The sequence below is a fragment of the Bos taurus genome, chromosome 1 (genome assembly GCF_002263795.3).
Source record: "Bos taurus isolate L1 Dominette 01449 registration number 42190680 breed Hereford chromosome 1, ARS-UCD2.0, whole genome shotgun sequence".
Classification (NCBI taxonomy): Eukaryota; Metazoa; Chordata; class Mammalia; order Artiodactyla; family Bovidae; genus Bos; species Bos taurus.
Window position 1 is genome coordinate 150,365,678 of NC_037328.1, and position 6,439 is coordinate 150,372,116.

Here is a 6,439-nt window from a genome sequence, read left to right on the forward strand (position 1 = left end):
ACAGTGGCTCCTCTTGTTGCAGAGCACAGGCTCTAGGGTGGATGGGCTTCTGCAGTCACAGCACGTGGGCTCAGTAATTTTGGCTCCTGGGCTCCAGAGCACAGACTAAATAGCTGTGGTGCAAGAGCTTAGTCTCTCTACAGCATGTGGAATCCTCCCAGATCGGGGGTCAAACACATGTCTTCTGCACTGGCAGGATTCTTTACCACTGCACCACCTGGGAAGCCCTGGTCAGTCTTACTAAAGAAAATTTTTGAGCAATTTACATTTTCATCAGTCCATGCTGGCCTGCTTCTAATGGTATCAGAGTCACTTAGAAACTGAATCACAATAATTTCACAACTCATTTAATGGCAACTGGCCACCAGCAAATTAGCAATGGCTATCTGAAGACGTTATTATACTGGCTGTGCTGGTATTTCTTGAGGTTGACCAGATACCTCTACATAAGATACACTGTATAAATGAGACTTGGTTTATCATCCGCATTTATAAAGCCAGACTGATGGAAATAACTAGGTCCGGGGACATAAGCATGGTCTTAATATAGTGAATGTTTGGCCTGCCCTGACTATTACAAAATCAGAAGCATGAGAATATTCACAGCAAATATTGTATTCTTTAATGCCTCATGCGTGACAGGCAGCTTGCAGCCACACACACAGTAATCTTGGATTTACAAAGCCCTGGAAGTTAGGAGAGCCACACTAGAGTGCTGATTTAAGGAACTGCTGATGTCTGGGAAGAACTATTCAACCTACTTGAATTATTAAGCATGTGCCTTTGTGAGGATCTTTCCATTTCATTTTGTAAGTGTACACATACTCTTGGGTAGCTTCTACAAGCTACAATACCCTGTTGCATATTTAAAGGTTATAAACAATGCACTTTTAGCTTTGTTTTTGCTTTAATGACCAAATGAAGGGTGTAAGTAAGTGAGTGTACTGGCTTCTCTTACCTGGGTTAGGAGTGATTTGGGGGGAAGTATTTTCATGTAACCACAGGGAGCCAAATAAGACACTTGAAAACAGTTTTTTCATTTTAAATTAAGATATAGGTTTCAACCCTTATTTGTTTCATTTTATTTGCAATTGAGTTAACTCAAAACAAAGCACATTTATTTGACTAAATTGCCTGTGTCGGTTGCCCTGATGTGTTTTTCTTTTCTGTTCTTTATTTAATTGTGATACTGAGTATTAAACCAGTACTAAGACAGGAAAGAAGTTGAATAGAGTTTTCAAAGATTATATAGGCCCTTGGGCAGGACCTCTGAAATGGGAGCGTGCCTGAGGTCACAGGCTTTCAAATCAACTGATAGGCACTTAATAGAAGGCTTCCCTTAATGACAAGGATGAAACACAGAAGGGATTACACACGGTGACCAGGGCAGACCTGGGACCAAGGCTGTGTCTGACTCATGTTCACGTTGTCTTGCCTGGAGACTTTTATGGCCCTCACAGCCCTGCCATTTGATCTGGTTTGGTCCAGCTCTAGGGACTCTCATATCATGTCATACACTACCACTTCAAGTCTTTCTCTTTTTCTCTATTCCTTCAACTTCTAAAAAAAAATAAAAAAATAAATAGCTGAGGCAGGGCTGTATTTGGTGCACCCAAGAGGTTCTTGGAGTAGAATGCTCCAGCTCTAGCCTAGTGGGCTATGTCTCTAAGCTGAGCAGGACTGAATATTGGTTTATGGATGCAGGGAGCAGCTAAAAACCTTCCCAAGAAAGGCCAGAAGGAATGGGTTGAGGCGTCCTTCCTTTACCTGCTGTGGCTTCTCCCATTTAGAGGGATTTTTGGTATATATACCTCTTGCGAGAGGGCATCAGAGGGCAGACACACTGAAACCATAATCACAGAAAACTAGTCAATCTAATCACATGGACCACAGCCTTGTCTAACTCAATGAAACTAAGCCATGCTGTGTGGGGCCATCCAAGAAGGGTGGGTCATGGTGGAGAGGTCTGACAGAATGTGGTCCACTGGAGAAGGGAATGGCAAACCACTTCAGTATTCTTGCCTTGAGAACCCCATGAATAGTATGAAAAGGCAAAATGATAGGATACTGAAAGAGGAACTCCCCAGGTCAGTAGGTGCCCAATATGCTACTGGAGATCAGTGGAGAAATAACTCCAGAAAGAATGAAGGGATGGAGCCAAAGCAAAAACAATACCCAGTTGTGGATGTGACTGGTGATAGAAGCAAGGTCCAATGCTGTAAAGAGCAATATTGCATAGGAACCTGGAACGTTAGGTCCATGAATTGAGGCAAATTGGAAGTAGTCAAATAGGAGATGCCAAGAGCGAACATCGACATTCCAGGAATCAGTGAACTAAAATGGGCTGGAATAGGTGAATTTAACTCAGATGACCATTATATCTACTACTGCGGGCAGGAATCCCTTAGACTAAATGGAGTAGCTATCATGATCAACAAAAGAGTCTAAAATGCAGTGCTTGGATGCAATCTCAAAAACGACAAATGATCTCTGTTCATTTCCAAGGCAAACCATTCAATATCACAGTAATCCAAGTCTATGCCCCAACTAGTAACACTGAAGACACTGAAGTTGAACGGTTCTATGAAGCCCTCCAAGACCTTTTAGAACGAACACCCAAAAAAGATGTCCTTTTCATTATAGGGGACTGGAATGCAAAAGTAGGAAGTCAAGAAACACCTGGGAAATTTGGCCTTGGAATATGGAATGAAGCAGGGCAAAGGCTAATAGAGTTTTGCCAAGAGAACATAGCAAGAGGTCATACCAAGAGGTCATAGCAAACACCCTCTTCCAACAACACAAGAGAAGACTCTACACATGGACATCTCGAGATGGTCAACACTGAAATGAGATTGGTTATATTCTTTGTAGCCAAAGATGGAGAAGCTCTATACAGTCAGCAAAAAAAAAAAAAAAAAAAAGACCGGGAGCTGACTGTGGCTCAGATCATGAACTCCTTATTGCCAAATTCAGACTTAAATTGAAGAAAGCAGGGAAAACCACTAGAACATTCAGGTATGAGCTAAATCAAATCCCTTATGATTATATAGTGGAAGTGAGAAATAGATTTAAGGGACTAGACCGGATAGACAGAGTGCCTGATGAACTATAGACAGAGGTTTGTGACATTGTATAGGAGACAGGGATCAAGACCATCCCCATGGAAAAGAAATGCAACAAAGCAAAATGGCTGTCTGAGGAGACTTTACAAATAGCTGTGAAAAGCAAAAAACAAAGGAGAAAAGCAAACATATAAGCATCTGAATGCAGAGTTCCAAAGAATAGCAAGGAGAGATAAGAAAACCTTCCTCAGCGATCAATGCAAGGAAATAGAGGGAAACAACAGAATAGCAAAGACCAGAGATCTCTTCAAGAAAATTAGAGATACCAAAGGAACATTTCATGCAAAGATGGGCTCGATAAAGGACAGAAATGGTATGGACCTAACAGAAGCAGAGGATATTAAGAAGAGGTGGCAAGAATACACAGAAGAACTGCACAAAGAAGATCTTCATGACCAAGATAATCATGATGGTGTTATCACTGGAATGTGATCCAGACATTCTGGAATGTGAAGTCAAGTGGGCCTTAGAAAGCATCACTATGAACAAAGCTAGTGGAGGTGATGGAATTACAGTTGAGCTATTTCAAATCCTGGAAGATGATGCTGTGAAAGTGCTGAACTCAATATGCCAGCAAATTTGGAAAACTCAGCAGTGGCCACAGGACTGGAAAAAGTCAGTTTTCATTCCAATCCCAAAGAAAGGCAATGCCAAAGAATGCTCAAACTACCACACAATTGCACTCATCTCACACGCTACTAAAGTAATGATCAAAATTCTCCAAGCCAGGCTTCAGCAATATGTGAACCGTGAACTTCCAGATGTTCAAGCTGGTTTTAGAAAAGGCAGAGGAACCAGAGATCAAATTGCCAACATCCGCTGGATCATCGAAAAAGCAAGAGAGTTCCAGAAAAAGATCTCTTTCTGCTTTATTGACTATGCCAAAGCCTTTGACTGTGTGGATCACAATAAACTGTGGAAAATTCTTCAAGAGATGGGAATACCAGACCACCTGACCTGCCTCTTGAGAAACCTCTATGCCAGTCAGGAAGCAATAGTTAGAGCTGGACATGGAACAACAGACTGGTTCCAAATAGGAAAAGGAGTATGTCAAGGCTGTATATTGTCACCCTGCTTATTTAACTTATATGCAGAGTACATCATGAGAAAGGCTGGGCTGGAAGAAGCACAAGCTGGAATCAAGATTGCCAGGAAAAATATCAATAACCTCGGATATGCAGATGACACCACCCCTGTGGCAGAAAGTGAAGAGGAACTAAAAAGCCTCTTGATGAAAGTGAAAGAGGAGAGTGAAAAAGTTGGCTTAAAGCTCAACATTCAGAAAATGAAGATCATGGCATCCGGTCCCATCACCTCATGGGAAATAGATGGGGAAACAGTGGAAACAGTGAACAGTGTCAGACTTTATTTTTGGGGGCTCCAAAATCACTGCAGATGGTGATTGCAGCCATGAAATTAAAAGATGCTTACTCCTTGGAAGGAAAGTTATGACCAACCTAGATAGCATATTAAAAAGCAGAGACATTACTTTGCCAAGAAAGGTCTGTCTAGTTAAGGCTATGGTTTTTCCAGTAGTCATGTATAGATGTGAGAGTTGGATTGTGAAGAAAGCTGAGCGCTGAAGAATTGATGCTTTTGAACTGTGGTGTTGGAAAAGACTCTTGAGAGTCCCTTGGACTGCAAGGAGATCCAACCAGTCCATTCTAAAGGAGATCAGTCCTGGGTGTTCTTTGGAAGGACTGATGCTAAAGCCGAAACTCCAATACTTTGGCCACCTCATGTGAAGAGTTGACTCATTGGAAAAGACTCTGATGCTGGGAGGGATTGGGGGCAGGAGGAGAAGGGGACAACAGAGGATGAGAAGGCTGGATGGCATCACAGACTCGATGGACATGAATTTGAGTGAACTCCAAGTGTTGGTGATGGACAGGAAGGCCTGGCATGCTGCAATTCATGAGGTCGCAAAGAATCAGACACGACTGAGTGACTGAACTGAACTGAACTGATATATACCTTGGGCGGTGACCAGCTTACAGCACAGACTCTTCAGAAATGCACAATTAATTAAAGCATAATAAGTGGAATAATGTACCCCAAAGAACCAAAAACAGGGCTCCTGGTATTCACTTTATTAATATATGGATGCATACAAATATCCTATTGCCCTCTTCAGCTTGTACTTATCGAGGAAGAACTAGCAATCCCAAATTACTCATTATAAGCTGGTTAGACATTTTGGCTGTCTTACTTATGAGAGAGAGGGCAACAAAGTTGGTTTCACAAGGATGGTGGAGGGGGACCAACAGCTCGAAATCTATAAAAGTTGTTAGAAAAAAAATAAAATTTAGCAACATAACAAAAAAGGTGAGTCACATGTCCTTCAGCATCATTCAGGGGCAAAGTTCACTCAAGGATTGACCAGGAGAATAAACTCAATTCTCCTTATCTCATTGCTTATCACTAACCGAAATAATAAGATGAATAAATCTTTTTGATGTGATATTGATACAGATGATTTCTGTCTGCTGGAACTTATGACCATAAAATTTTATAGTCCGTTGGACATTTGCCAGTTTTATATCTAACTTAACCATCTTATTCTAACATGATTTTATTAAGTTATCTTAAATAGCTTCTCAGATGTTCTTTGAACTGGTCGTAGCATTTTAGTGATAAATTAATAAATTAAATAAAATCTTTAACAAGTGTTCATTTGATATTTGCCCAGAGTTTAATTTTGCCTTTTTGAAAATTAAACTCTAACAAGGTAGAAAGTGTTGTGAATCTTCCCTGACAGAGAGAAAGTGCTGTGAATTGCTTTTCAGAGACTACATTTGTTTAGCTGAGGGAAGGTATTTGTGGGAAAATTGAAAGAGAAAGCTGAGGATAAAGCTGCTGCTGCTGTTGCTAAGTCGCTTCAATCATGTCCGACTCTGTGCGACCCCATAGACAGCAGCCCACCAGGCTTCCCGTCCCTGGGATTCTCCAGGCAAGAACATGGAGTGGGTTGCCATTTCCTTCTCCAGTGCATTAAAAGTGAAAAGTGAAAGTGAAGTCGCTCAGTCGTGTCCGACTCTTAGAGACCCCATGGACTGCAGCCCACCAGGCTCCTCTGTCCATGGGATTTTCCAGGCAAGAGTACTGGAGTGGGGTGCCATTGCCTTCTCCAGAGGATAAAGCTGCTGCTGCTAAGTCACTTCAGTCGTGTCAGACTCTGTGCGACCCCATAGACAGCAGCCCACCAGGATCCACTGTCCCTGGGATTCTCCAGGCAAGAACATGGAGTGGGTTGCCATTTCCTTCTCCAATGTATGAAAGAGAAAAGTGAAAGTGAAGTTGCTCAGTCGTGTCCAACT

General features: G+C 41.9%; 1 non-coding gene across 1 annotated transcript; it reads right to left on the bottom strand.

Moving 5' to 3' along the window:
- Window positions 1–474: 474 nt before the first annotated feature.
- Window positions 475–606, bottom strand: LOC112448308 (small nucleolar RNA SNORA72). Its single transcript, XR_003036676.1, has one exon. It is a non-coding gene; the product is annotated as a small nucleolar RNA SNORA72 (small nucleolar RNA).
- Between the last annotated feature and the right edge of the window lie 5,833 nt (window positions 607–6,439).